Here is a 15578-nt window from a genome sequence, read left to right as displayed (position 1 = left end):
GTTCTGGGAGTACTTCCATTGCTGCTGCTGCCATCTCACTGCTGACAAAGCTCATCAGTCAGTGCTCTCCAGCTGGTCTGTGATCCCATGCGTGCTTGACACCAAGGGACGTGAAGCAGAGTAAATGTGGATCAACGGCAGCAGCCAAGACGGGGCATGATGGGCAGTGTTTAGCTAGTGCAGTGTCAGACTAATTTATCCTTGACTATGCTGTCATCTTGCAACTGAGATGAGTGGCTAAGCCTATGGAGCGGGCAAAGTGAAAATAGAACATATTTCTGTGGGTTTATGATATATTTCAAGCTTCTAGCAGCTGGAGGTTAAGTTTATGGTACACAGCTTTTTTACATTTCTTCTTTCTTTCCTGCTACTTGAAAGAAGCAAGTATATTATCCAACATATAAATGTATCGAGGGGCCGCAATGTTTTTCCTTTAAAATTATAGATTTCAGTGGATACACACAGTGCATTGGTAACAGCAGAAGAACGAGCCTGAAAATGTAATCCACACTGTGTCACACACCAGCTTGACTCATCTTCATTCTCAGTTTTTATATATATATATATATATATATATATATATATATATTCACAGCTCATGATGTGCTTGCCAACACACTGGGATTATAGTACAGTAGAGCATCTACATATTTAACTTCCCCAGTGATGAAGGGAAGAGCTGTTTCATTATGAAAGAAAAAGCCTTTTATAATCAAAGCTTTAAGAATAAAAGAAAATAGAATAAAGGCATAAAATAATAATTAAGATTTCACTCTTCATTTATAAAGAGTCAGACATCTTAAATCCATAGTCAACAATATAAATTACTATATAGGCTGGTTCTGAAAGTATTTTCGCCCATTGTAAAGACTGTGTAGGAATTATACTTTTAAAGATAATGGCATTATCACTAAACTAAAAATCATTAGTTTTGTATAATTTTTGTATACTCAAATCACATTAGAGGGTTGTGATAGCAGTGTGAAGCAGTGCAGAGGGTCCACTCACTGAAGCTGTCAGAGCCAGCATGAAGGACAAGAGTTACATGGTGAGCTAGCTAAAATCACATTAGCCTTGAGAATAGATGCAACAAAATCAATGGCTTAATTTTTTGTTACTTTTGTAACATACATATATTTATCCACTAAAAGTTAAAGTCTAACTGAAATCACATTCAGTAATCCCTTTCTGCAAAATAATGTCAACATGTCTTTTAAATGTATTGTTAATAGTTTTTATACTATTAAAAGGAAGAAAAAAGGTCTTTGGGGAAATATCAGAAATGCTTCTTTTCGTCTTTTCGTCTCAGCCGGCTGGAGGGGCGTGTCGGTGTCTGTGTTTGACTGACAGCAGCTGGCAGGCTGAGCGCCAGCAGGAGAGTGACAGAAAAAGTAAACTATCTTGTGCTGTAGTTAACAAGCTATGGGCAGACAGTGTGTTGTTAGCAGTGGAACCGAAGAGTAAGGACCACATCAGCATCCAAACAGACAGACTGTAATGACATTTGCAGGTAAGTTTATAAGCTGTTTAATGTGCTGCAGCTGAGCAGTAAATTAGCTAAGTGGACTTTTCACTGGTAAATGTTTGTTTGGTCGCTCATTCGACAAGCTAAGGTGCAGGACAAGACGTGTGTTCATGTTTATATGTTAGATAAGAAGACTTTAGCAGGAAAGCTAATGTGGCTGTTGTTCAAAGTCTGTGCCTCTTGTGTCGTGTAGCAGGCTGTTGTTTGGCTAAGTGTGACCGTCTGCCGCTGACGTAACTGCCGTATGCAAAGATTTGATTGGCTGTAAGGAAACAAGTTCGCTATCTATGTAGACGGACAACTAACAGTACTCCGACAAATTAATGCAAAAATAGGGGGTGCCATCTTTAAACAAAAAAATATAAATATATCGCTTTGTTTTTTCCTCAAAGGACAAACAGGGAAGGTGATTTACAGTGACAGCAGATGTTGTAGCAGACAAAAAAATGTTATTTAATTCGACTTAGACTTTAAGATATGACAGAGGCTAAAAGGACCACAGCAGAGGACAGGTTTTTTCTTGCTTCATCTAAAGCCAGATGGTCCAGTATGGCAGCTATTAAAAGAAAAGCAGAAGGGAAGTGAGTACATCCCTGTGGGACTGTTTAATGCTGTAGGACAGAGCGTTGAGCTGATCTCGTCTCCTGGGTACTCTTGTCTCCCTGAGCCTGCTGCTGGGCACAGATACAGAGCTGTGTGCTGTGGACAGGTGTGTGGGCCACAGGATCACAGCAATTATTAAAAGCAATCACAGCATTGAGTAAATTACTGTTATCAGTGAAACATTTTGAACGAGCCCAGACATTTGCATGAGCTGACGTCACTAAGTGACTGAAGACGTTTCGTTTGATCCTCGCTGAACATGTCTGAACGCCCATCAGTGTAACCTTTATAGGTCAGTGTAAGGTTGGTATGTTGCCGCTGTTGCTCCTGCCATTTTTCAGTGGCAGTTTCACATTTCTCTACAGTTAAAGCTGCTAGTGGTGGAGGTTCACTACTAGCAGAAGATAAAGTATGTACAGTGGTATCCTGATGATTAGAGTGTTTGTTTAGTGTTTTGCATTTTGTCAGATATCTGGATAACAATAAAACTTTGTGTAATATTATGAGCTATAGAAGGCCTTGATAAATTGTGTTTATACCGTATAGTGTTGGTTTAATCAAAGCAGTGAGCTCTTGTTGATGGTTTAATTTTGTTTTTAATTGTTATATTTTTCCATCTAGGTGCTTACTGTTAAGATAATTTTCCCATGTTTAACTGATATTTGTTTAATTATTCAAAGATGTGATACTAATAAAAGTTACATATTAAGAACAATTATTCCTTTCTGCTGTTTTCTTTATTCTTTATTTCCTTGTTTGGGAACAGTCCAGCTTATTCTGGACAGAAAGAACACCATATCATGTTTGTGAAAAATGATTCAGTAAACAAATCTCTTACTATTCACTGGGACATTTTTAAAGTAATATTTCTCCAGGAGACAGAAAATTTGATTCTTGAAACATTTTTACATCAGTGGTAAAAGAACACACAGCAGTTAAAACTGTCGAGACTGTTACACAATAAACAATACCACATAGCAGTAACCTCCTGTGTGTGTGTTTCTTTGACACGCAGATATGAAAAGCAACATCACCCATTCATTAACACTAATCTGTGTATGATTTCTTTCTCTATGGCTCTATGACTGACACTGATATCAAACATTCACATCATTGTGTGAGCACAGAATAGATAGAGTCTTAACATTCATCTCAGAAGTGTATTACTGATTCTCACATTGTCACCACCACTAACAGCCTTGGGATTGGGTGGTCGAATCACAATACTCGTGACAACAATGTCATACACTTGGCTCGCTTTACGCTCCAAGCATCATATCATCACAAAGCAATTCCACCAACAAAGCTCGGCCTTGACAACAGCATTCTACTTCACTCTGAACAAAAATATATTACAAAAGCTTCCAAATATGCAGAACATTTTATTTAGCAAAGAATGCCACTAAAAACTCTCCAAATGTGCATCTAAGGCTCCTCAGAGATTCCAGTTTTCATGAAAGTTACCCATCTGCGGCTACATTTGTGTGCCTTCTGTTCCTTTCGTAGCTGATTTATGTTGCCACACAAAACAATCAAAACTCTACCTGGATAAGTTATGAGAATGGGTTCAGTTAAGATCCCTGTATTACATGTTGTTTTCCAGCAAAATCATGAAGGGGAATACTACTCACTGCTCCTCTTCTACTGCCATCATCGTTTCTTTAAGCAGCTATAATCAATATATTTATATTAACAATGGATCACATGTATGTGAAAGGGGTCGCTCGTACTGATAAACCCACAGACAATCATCACCCAACTTTGCAGTTCCTCTCAGCTCTACAGAACTTTTTAACAACTTTCAAAAGTGTTTTCAGAAGTTTTGGGTTTCTGGCCCTAAACTTTACTGTTTTGGTTCACTCTCACTGCTCTAATTTTTTTCCTCGTTTTCTGCCACAACAGGCAGTGGTTTTAGCAAAAAACTCTCTAAAAACCCACTTCACACTACCTGCTCAGCCCCAAATTGCAGACAGACACAGTTTGTGACTACCTGGTGAACATAATGGAACATTTAGCAGATAAAGAGCCAGATATTTCCCTCAGGATTTGGTGGAGACCAAACACAGAGCTAAAAGTAGAGTGAATATTGGATTTACATTCATCAGGTGGCCAGAAACACAACTCCAAATGAATGTGATGTTGCTCCCTGTATGTGTAAATAAGCAGCTGTTTGCTAACAAGTTCACCATATCAATTTTCAGTGTGTCAGTGTGTTCACATCTTGTTTCAGCTACCCCCCAGTGGCAAAAACTTACTTCAGGTTTAAGTAATGTCCTAATTCTAACTTTTGAAATTTCTATATCTGTGGGCAGGACATAGGAGGACAGGAATATTCTGTTATTTGATATATTTATAGGCCTAAACCTAGACCTGCATTTCACATTACACAGAGTAATTCAGTCAACTGTTAATCAAAATATTGATTAGTGCAGCTTTATTAGCAGCGGTTTGACCCAAATAAGACCTTTACCACAGGATCAGTGTTACATGAGACACTGTACAAAAAAGACAGATATTCTTGTATATTTCATTGAAGTCACAGTTTATACATGCAATACTTTCACAAAAACAATGTCAGCCGCCATGCTTTCTAACACTGGCAACAAAAGAAATTGCCCTTGCAGAAACAATGCAGATATAAACAGACTTTATAGGATTGTTGATGTATTTGGCCAGACTGTGGTTGATAGAAGCCACAACGTATGAACGCCTTAGTATTATAATAAAGACACACAAATGGACTAAAAGTGTCAATTGCATGGGGTGATAATTTAAGCAAAAACCTCACTAACTGGTATGATCCTTCAAGGTAGCACATGGACAAATTCATACTGTAAGTAAATGTAGCCTAATTGGCAGAGTGACCCGAAGACCAAGTATTTGTTCAATTGCTACTTTCTTCGATAAGGAAGTGTTGGAGCAGAGGGTGAGATAGCGCGGATGAGTGCTAAACCTGTGACTGATGAACACGGAGCAGGTTGCATTTCTCAGAGTACCCTCTGCTGGAAGGACACTCATTTACCAGATTGATGGGGCGCTTTATTGCCTGCCACCTCTCTTCCTTCTTTCTTACCATCCCCTCATCTCCTCCCTCTCTCTTATAGCTATTTCTCTCTTTATCTCCACCTCCCTTTCTGTCTACGGCTCTCTCCCTTTGTCATGCACACAAACACACACTGTAAATTCACACACACTCTGCTCTTTCTGTCTGTTCTCTTCCTTCCATACACACACACACACAACTTCTTCTTGCCCTGTGATTGCTTTGCGGAAGGACAATGAGACTCTCTCCTCCACACACAGATGCTAGAAGCTATTTAGATTGCAATTTAACCATCACACTTCATTATTGATTTATCTGTCAATTTTCTTTTAAAATTATAGGTACCCTGTTAGGTTTTTGACCAGTAGTAGTACTATGGAGCAGTGTTTTGTTTGTCTCATGCATGTACATGTGGGATGTGATACACATTCCTGCCAAAAATGACAGTTCACCCTAAAATCAAAAATACATATTTTATTTTTTAATTTTTTAATTGACTAATCATTTCAGTGCTTGTTTCAATATTTACAAAGAAAGCAGGGATTACATTGCAAATAGCCATCCTACTATCTAGATTGAACAGAAGAAGTCCCGAAGGTCAGGAAGGCTGATATGCACAATCAATCCATCAAATTAAACAAATAGAAAAGAAAGAAATAGTCTTGAGCAAACAAACTAAATATTTTGAAAAAGTCTTTGAAAAAATGCTCAGTGATAAAGGTGCAAATATACACACAGATGTTTTCACTGTAAGGGTCTTATCCAGCATGACTTTTGCACTCAGACGATCTCTCATGGCAAATCAAATCAGTGATCAGCTGGAAAACTGCTGCCTCATGCATAAGTAGAGGCCAGCCTCTGACCCTTGTGCACTCTACACACCTGATCTTACACACACACACACACACACACACATATACACACACACTCACAAAACATTAAAGCTCTTATCTAACCAACTCAAAGTGTGTCCATGTGTGGGAACATGCAAGAAGCAGACCATAAATTGACATATGGATTTTTTCCCCTGGAGAGAAGTGACATGGCTGCACAGACGTGGCAGTCAATGCCACTGAGCTCATTGCCCCTTGTTGATCTGAGAGAGGCCAAGGGCAATAAGTGATGAGTGTGTATGTTTTCGAAGAATCTTACTATAATACAGCATCCATACACTATCAAGTATTTTATACCCCTTCCCCTTTCTCTCTGTCTGTATCTGCAATTCAATACTACACAGTCTGACTCACCAGCTGCTCTCACAGAACAGAGCGCTTGTATTCACACTGGCTAGAGAAGACAATGCAGGTTTTGTTTTCTTTTTATTTAGTCTGTTTGATGTCAAAAGAGGCATGAGGTGGCAGATGCAAGTGGGTTTTTTTTCTTTTACCGGAGCCCTTTCTCAAACCTCTGTGATTAAGTGAATCACCTGACACAAAGCTAGTTCTAAATTAGAGCTCCTTCTCTGCTGGTGAATCTTGCCAGAATTGTACGTCGATGGATGCTGCTCCTGCAAAGGGACCATTAATAGTGTGGTGATCATCATCGATTTCCCCCAGGTAATCATCATTTGTCACATTTTAGACATCCGAGGGTTTAATGCAGCATCACAAATGGCTTTCTGATTAATAGGAACAATGCTCCAAGGAGGCAGCAACACAGAGGCCGTTCTCACAAGATCTGTGGCGCTGCTCTGCCAGGACTACCCGTCTTTGTCGCCTGTTTGGAAATTCAAATACACAGCCGGTGTAAAGCACGAGAGCATCATGGCCTAGAGCAGGGATGCAAATTTAGACTGAACAGCAGACCAGAGGAACAGGACATATTTGGGATAACAATTCCTAACTTTCAGAGTGCACACACAGCGAGGTGCAGAACAGCGTGAGCTTAAATGCAAGTCCATCAGACTTAAAACACATAGCACAACTCTTCTCCAAAACACCATACTTTATTCACCAAAGTACAGCTGAGGCTGATGGGAATGTCATTAGTTTGGCAGGTATTTGGTCATAAATCAAAGTATTGGACATATTTAAATTTTTACCTGATGTTTCACAATTCATCCAGAGTGAAACATGAATGTGTGTACCAAATTTCATGGCAATCCGTCCAATAGTTGCTGAGTCATTTCACTAAAAACCACAAATGTGAACCTCATGGTGGTGCTAGAGGAAAAGTCAGGTGCATCACCATTTGGTGATTTCATCAGTGAACCATGAATGTCTACAAAACCTTGTGGCAATCAATCCAGTAAATGTTGAAACATTTCACAAGATCAGTGAAAACATTGACCTGGTGGTTGCTAGTTAAAAAGTCTAAGGATCACAAAAGTCTTTAGGATTCACCCTCTGAGGACCATGAATGTTTGTACAAAATTTCATGGCAATCCATCCAGTGGTTGAGATATTTAGTCTGAACCAAAGTGGTGGACCGATGACCAACCAACAGACTGCCATCTCCAGAACCATGAGGTTAGCTTGGCTAAAAAATTCTATTTTCAAAATACCATTAGTCTTAGTGGTTTCAAAACTTTACAAGAAAAATATTAATGGCCACATATACAAAACATATAATATTACAACCATCTTTTCAGATTTTTCTCTGTCAAATACAAACTTTCATCTTAACTCAGTGGGTAAAAGGTTGAAAATCCATTTTTCAAAACAAATTCTGTACAGCTTTTGTAAACAGTATTTTTAAGACAGTACTGCACCTATTTAGCATTGCTCTTCTATAACATAGTCAGACTTACAATGGACAGTTAAAAAAAAATCTAAATCAATGCAGCAAAACCAGATAAGTTGTCTTTTTTATTCCACACATTCTTCTTCATTGTCAAAACCTGGCGTCTATATTACCCACAATGCAACTCAATCACAGACAGCTCAGTCGGACATTCAGGTATGTTATGCTGGTAGCGGCTAATGTAGCCTTGAGCCGCTAGCCTCGAGCAAAGATGAGGTGCAGCTACAGAGGTCTGGTAAGCTAACTTCTTCCTAACTCCAAATTCCCAGATTTTTTTCATTTTCTCTTCAGCCCCAACTGACATTGACTCAAGTGACATCACTTGAGGACATTTATCAGACTTCACACGGCTCCCTCTGGAGCCACAAAAGACTTCATACAACTTTTTTTCACATATGCAGTAGTACTCCCCAAGACCTGTAAACAGACTTTGATGTGTTGAGTTCCACTTTAAGGCATCATGGCATTCATAGTGATCTGTCAGTCACATGATTAATCAATGGACCGTATATAAGGAAACCACAAACAGCCTCAGACATCACACTGATGAAGTGTGATGATAGTCAAAAACAAAAAGCATAGTGATCTGGAGAAGAGTTGTGTGCCTTGTTTTAAGCTTAATGAATATTCGGGATAACAACATGTATGTGGAATAAAGTATTTGACCTAAATCCAACTACACTGATATTAAAGCATTCAAATAGCTGTGTGCTGTGTGCCACTCAGCTTATAAAGACTTTAAGGAGAGCTCAGAGATGGTCCACTCCTCACCAGCACCAAAGGTCAGGACCCTGGACATCTCCATTAAGGCCGACCTCTCTGCCAATCAGCTCAAGGATAACCGTCTGCCAGCGTGGCAGCAGGCAACTTTGGAGTTTAAAATTAAATAAGTACGCATATTTAACCCTTTGTAGAGCCTAAATCTCAGTTTATACGCAGCTAAATCACTTGTCACATCCTTTCCAGCTGTATCTCATTTGTGACTTTGGGTTGATGGGTCAAAGGTCACACCGTTTTGTCTCTTCATCACTCTCAGGATGACACTGAGATCCGGAGATGGTGGCCTTCCCTTTAATCTCCATGGGATGAATTTAATCTGAATTAAGGCCTGCCCATGTGTCATTACTTTTTATATACACTAGACCAACTGAGGTCAGTCAGCTCTCAACAAAAGTGGAAAAAAAGCAGAATGAGCACAGTCAGCAGTTAGAGAAGTTTGTCCACGACGTGACTAAAGGAAGTATATTATGTCCTCTTAACAGTCCATTATCTATTCAAATAGATTCACTAATTTGTTTATTGACTTTTTAAAATTAAATAATGGATCCTCCTACAGCAGAGACACTTCAGCCGGACTCACATGGAGAGCTCAAGTCTCATGCAGCTGTATCTACATGACAGTTTCCTGTTTGTAAGTATCTAATATCTATTATTATATACTGTATAAACTGTGATTTATCATTCACAGATTTAACCACAAAACCACAACTCATATTTCACTCTTAAAACTTTGTAAAGTCTCTTCAAGACATCACTAAATAAATTATTAATTCATGCAGTGGTCAAACAAACCAACAAACAGACAACAACAAAAACTTTTTTTTTTCAAGTGAAAAATCAACATGTCTTTTCAGAAAGAGTGTCCCGGTTACACATGATAGCACACAGGAAAGTATTTTCTACTGATCATAGAAACTAGTAAAAGCTGTACACAGCAAAGATATTGTCTTTTTTGTGTTGCAAATACCTCAAGGAAAAGTTAGACATCTTGGTAGATACGTTAATTTGCTTTCTTGCCGAGAGTCACATGTGAAGACTGATACCACTCACATGGCTGTATGCTAAATATGAAGCTTAGCATAAAGACTGTAAACAGCTAGCATTTGGCTCTGTCCAAAGGTAACAAAATCCGCCTACCAACATGTCTCAGCAAGAAAGCGAATAAGCATATTTCCCAAAATGTTTAATTTAATTTGGACATGAAAACCATTACATGAAAACTACACTGGACCCAATAATGTACAAATCTAACAACACTTAGCAGAGTATCTTAGTCCAATGTGGCTTTAGTATAAAACATTTTTGTGGACATTTGGATGCATTCAAACACTAAGAATATTAATTCTATTCTAGTAGAAAACAGTCTTGTTCTGTTATAAATGCCCATCAGAAACTTTCGTTTTTGCAGAAAAAACGCTTTTTTGTGAACAGTTCTGATCTGTTTGATATGAGATAATTTTCAGTCATTGGAATTCAGTACAGGATGTGAGACTCTAATCAGATGCTATCAAAGTTTCATTAGCGATATTACAAATTATTATGCATCCAAGCAAAAACAAAAAGCTAAACAAATAAGCTACTAAGAAACTTTTAAGAAAGTTTTTCACTCCTAAACTAAATCCATGATAGATATAAAAAAAACTCAAACCAATTCAACTAAGCTTATTTGATTCTTATATAAAGGTCTAAAGTTACTTATGAAGCAGAAGCTCTTGATGAGCTGTTACTTAATTATTGTTGATAAAAATCAATTAACAAGGTTTATGTTTGAGGTAAAGTTCAACAGTTAAGAAATATTTCAGTCCTCATACAGGATTTTATAAAACAACTGCTGATTGCACATCATCTTATGCATGCTATATGCACCTCCTGCACTCTCTGCTGTTAGAGACTTTTTCACTCTTAACTTAGTTTTAATTTTATGACTTCCAGTTTCAGATTCATATATTACACCTTATATCTGAGCAAATATTGAATGAATCCATTGATTCTCAATGATGAGAATGAGAGGCTCTTTTCTCTCCATTATCAAACTTATAAGATAGGTGGATTTCAAAATACAAAGATTTATACAGCTTTAAACCTGTTTAGCTATGACAAAGAGATATATAAACGTCAAGTGTGGCAAATGTACCATCAAGTTGGTCCCATTCCAAATTGTTAAACCTTAACAAACACGTCCTTTTAAACAGTTTTTCTGACGTGTGTAAAAAGATGAACATTAGGCAAGTATTTTACATCTTTTATAACGCAAAACCAAATTGCAAACAACAGGCACAATAAACAGTTTACTTTGAAAGCTATTCATGGTCTGCATAAATTGTGGGGATTAAACACAAACACATTAAACCCAGGAGAACTGAGCAAACCTTCTGTCTTTGTATATGTATGAATAGGCACTCAAGGTCTCTACCAGCCCTTCTTGTCTTTTTTGCTGAGACATTTTCTCTGGTAGATGGCTGAATCAGTGACTTTCAAGGCAGGAGAGAAATGGAAAAAGGAAAATAAAGCAGGCAGACAGAGAAAAGGAGTTTGTGTGAAAGATTTAGAGGTTGAGATTGAAAATGCATAAAGGCAAAAGAAGGCTTAACTCCAACCCAAAATCATGTGGCTATTTTTCTGACAGCCAGGACTTTGAATTGATTTCAAAGAAGAAAAAACATTACACAAAGTAAGTAAGCATATTTGAATCTGAATAGCTCAGTAGACACAAGACCACCTCTTGTGTCTGTAACATGAAGCAAGTTGATGTGACAGTTACAAGTTTACCCAGAAGACAAAAGCAACTCTGTCACTGGATGTTATTCCCGTCAGTTATTTTCTGAGTCACATCCTAGAAAGTTCATTCTTTACCATGGAAACAGCTGTTTGACAAAAACATTCTTAACTCAAGGTCCACTTACTAGTTTTACTAGCTTTCTCCAGTGCTTTCAATTGCACCTCAGATATCTGCGACTACACCTTAAAGACAGGACCGAGCCAGAGAGGAAGTGTATAACATCACATGCAACAACTGTAGTTAACACTACATTGGTGAAACAAACAACATCAGTTGTCTGTTAACACCAGACCAAAAGCGGTCTAAGCAGTCCCTTAGACTGAGAAGGTCAAAGGTCATCGACCAGGAGGCAGTGGATGAGCAGAGAAAGATCAAGGAGGTCATTGACCTCCGAAGACTCTCGACGGGCTTCTATGACCTGCAAAGGCTAGGGTCACATGCCCGACGAGGGGGAGCCAAACTAGCTGCTGGTCACTAATGGCTATGCAAGCTTTTTATTACAATGTTATCCCATAGACCACACTGACTGTGGGTTTGACTGTTATTGTTTTTTTTTAACTGTATATGAGTTTTAAAACAATGTTACAATGTACACATTTCAGTTGGAATTGATAATTGAAAATAACATTTGTTGTCTGTTTACTACAATGACTTTGAGCTGTGTCTACTTCATTATCTGATGTTTCTACAGTCAAATATTCTAAACAGAACTGCTGTCGCAGTCTTTCGCAGGGTGATAGACCCACACATCAAAGAATATGAAGTAAAAATTCTGAGAACTGTAACACAGAAATTGGAAAGTAACTCATATTTAAGGGATCCTTGAAGAGGTTTTCCAAATCTGATGCATGACATGTATAATGTCATATTTTGAGAGGGAGGTTAAAGGGAAAGGGAGGTAAAAGAGGTCACGTGAGTGTGACCTGAGTCACTGACAGCAGGAACATGACAAAAACATGCTTTACATGATGCCCATTTGCTGCCATTATTACCCAGAATTTTTTAGCACAATTACACAAATCAATTAAAGTAATCTGTATACTACACTGCATACAAGTTAGTTACTAATCAATGATATAAATTATTTAACACATACGCTGAAGTTGCCATGATTTAATAAGACTGAACGAGACTTTTTTTCAGTTGAAAAGTGGTCTAATTATAAACCCAGTATTTACTTCAGGTCACAAACTTACAACAAAGACAAGGCAAGATGTCCTCGCTCATCTCGCAGCCTTCTCTAGCAGTCTCTTCTCACTTCTCCAGTTTCACATGAATTATTCATAGCAACAGAGATAAGGAATTATGTAAAAGAAGCAGCACATAAATCTCTGTGGTTAGGAATAGTTAATCAGAGCATCCCAAGGGGAGGTGATAATGCCACAGTGTATGCAGTTGAGACGGCTTCTCAAAGTTACTTTTCCAGCTTTGCAGCTCGCTGTGTGTGCGGTCCAGGTGTGGACTTGAGAGTTGGTGAAGGGTAAAGTCACTCTGCTTCTTATTTTGAGATAATTATTTTTAACGTATACCATTTGGTATGTTAATGGGCAGCAATGGATGCTGATGAGAGAGATGAGTTGTTGTGAGAGGTAATAACAGAGAGGGGAAAAGACAAAAGAAACTTGATAGCACTGAATGCATGAGTCAAACCCACCTATTTTGACTTTTCCTAACACTTAAGGGCCTTGTACACAAGGTGTGACTTCACCCGAGTGCCAAATCTTGCTAGTTGTGTAGCTTTGGTTTGCACATAAAGACACCAGCTGCACATCAACCTCTATCATCCCATCTACTCCGGGAAATATCTCTCTGCAGAAATGGGGTGGATTACGTTGACCTAGTGTGACACAGGTTACTGGAGCAAAGCGAGTGTCAAAATGTGACAAATCTTGCTGAGCCCTCAGTTCCCAAGTCCCTTTTGTCCATTCCCACCTCCATACTAAAAAGGCACTTGGTCACAAGAGGCAGTGCAGTGGAGGATATGGCTGATTTAACAACAACATGGTTTTCTGTCTGGAACGAATTGCTAGGTGAAATTTACCTTTCTTTTTTGGTTGGGAAAATGATTATACTACCTATAAATACATGTTATATCCTATATCCTTTATGTCGTACAAACATATTCTGGGGAATATACTGATGATCTAACAGTTCATGAAACTTGGTGGAAACCGTACGTCTGGCAACACCTAGGGGAGCTTACGCAGGCAGGCCAGAGAGATGAAACTTGTAAGGACAGAAATGGGTGTGAATGGAGATCTGCTCTGACACACTGGCCCTGATATGTGAGGCCAGTGTGGGCAGAGGCCTGTCAGGTCGTGGGTAGAGATGGCTCCTCATTGGACTGGTGTTAATTATGGGGCCAAAGGCTTTGCCAAGACCATTTGTCATGATGAGAGCTCTGGCAGGCAGAGGACACAGTTTTTTTTTATTTGGTAATGTATGATCCCGCACAAAGAGAAAAGAAAATGAGAATCTGTCAAGCTCCCATACAGGATGTGATAATTCAGTCTTTTCCGTTGCATAAACTGTCCTGACCACTCTTTTCTGCACAAAAGATGACAGATGTGCACTACACTGGGCTGTTTAGACAAGTTAACTTTTTTGTGTTATGTTTTAAACAAACTACTGACTGGGAGCCATCTCTGGTTACTTATCAATTATTAACAGGACAGGCTTTTTCTTTATGTTCCCCAAAATAATGACAGTCCAAAATATTCCCTGATAAAAGGGCTGATTCAGAATAGGGATAGTCCATCACGGTGCGTGGCCTCAGACCATTATGGTTTCACTCTAAGTGCAAACAGTCTCCACATGAGTCATCTCAGCTTTCTTTAGGCCTGCTGAAAATGAAACTCGACAGTTTTTACTTTTAAATGTACATACTTCACTGAGGATACAAGGCAATACAAAAGGACCGCAGTGTCCTCTTGTCCCATCAACCTTCACTGGCCGATCATTTTTGACACAGGATCCATGTTCAGGGGTGAGTGGTGGGTTAGTGTTGCCGTGTTTTGTGGATCACCGGCGTCTACCTGTCTCATTCTCGAGCCTGATGGGCAGCAACGTCATCTTTCTGGATAATTAAAGCTGCGAGTGCAGACTGACATGTCCTGCAGTGAGAGGTGAATGCTCACAGAAGCAGAAGTCCTTCTGTATCCAACTTTGCCTGCTACGATCTCTTACAACAGACCTCATTAAGTCAAACAGTGTTATTACCCTCTGCATGTGTGAGAAAAACGGACAAATAATCACATATAACTTAGCCCTAAAACCTATGTCAATATATTATGTTGTAGGCCAACAATAATGTGTATTTATTTTATTGTACAGTGTAGTAAATGCCATCATCATGGTAATTTGTAGGGTGAGTTGTACAGACTAAACATCGCCTTTAACCCCCTGGAGTTAGATGGCTCCAACAGAACAGCAGGTATGATTACTATTCTATATGGGGGCTGAACTATCAATTATAGGGTCCAACAGTGAAAGCATGCTACAGTGATGCTGTGGATTGCATGAGCAGTGTGAATGCTAACACCCTGGCTGTTTCCCTGTTTGTTTCATTAGGTCACGGTGACATCAGAGAGCAGATGTTCAGGCAACACATCCCACAACAACAATCTACCTGAGAGCTGCAGCGCGCACACATTCACCCTCACACACAGACACACTCTTATCTTTGCTGCTGCATAAATGCTTCCTCATGTTCTTGTCCTCTTTCATCTCATTGTCTTTCTCTCCCCCTCCCCTCACTGAGAGCACAACACACAAAATGGGAAATAAAGTGCTGACTGTGAAAGGGATGACGCAGTAAACATAGCTGCTCTGAATATCTAAATTAAAATTGGCCTTGTGTATCGTTTGAATTATTCATAATGGTAAACTGGATTCAGCTGCTACTACAGGGCAAGAGAAAACCTGAGTTACAGTTAAAGTCGGGTAGATTACTCCATTTAACTTGCTAACGTGTTAGATTATAGTTAATGAACTATAGTCCTATAAAAGTATTTAGAGAGATGGATTAAGTCAGTTCTGCAAGTGCCATCAGCACCACTACAAAATTAATGAGATACTTCAGTAGCAGTAGCAGTAAATGTACAAAT

The 15578-nt window shown here is 38.9% G+C and overlaps 1 protein-coding gene and 1 long non-coding RNA gene across 9 annotated transcripts in view; one reads left to right on the top strand and one right to left on the bottom strand.

The window, feature by feature from the left end:
* Positions 1 to 15578, bottom strand: part of dlgap4a (discs, large (Drosophila) homolog-associated protein 4a) — an 82013-nt gene that overhangs the window by 33942 nt on the left and 32493 nt on the right. The window lies entirely within an intron of this gene.
* Positions 5805 to 15469, top strand: LOC122882859. The gene is made up of 3 exons (XR_006379476.1): positions 5805 to 6727; positions 9250 to 9324; positions 15043 to 15469. It is a non-coding gene; the product is annotated as an uncharacterized LOC122882859 (long non-coding RNA).

The sequence above is a fragment of the Siniperca chuatsi genome, linkage group LG10 (genome assembly GCF_020085105.1).
Source record: "Siniperca chuatsi isolate FFG_IHB_CAS linkage group LG10, ASM2008510v1, whole genome shotgun sequence".
Taxonomy (NCBI): Eukaryota; Metazoa; Chordata; class Actinopteri; order Centrarchiformes; family Sinipercidae; genus Siniperca; species Siniperca chuatsi.
Note: the sequence above shows the minus strand (reverse complement) of the source record. Positions and strands in the feature narration are given on the sequence as shown.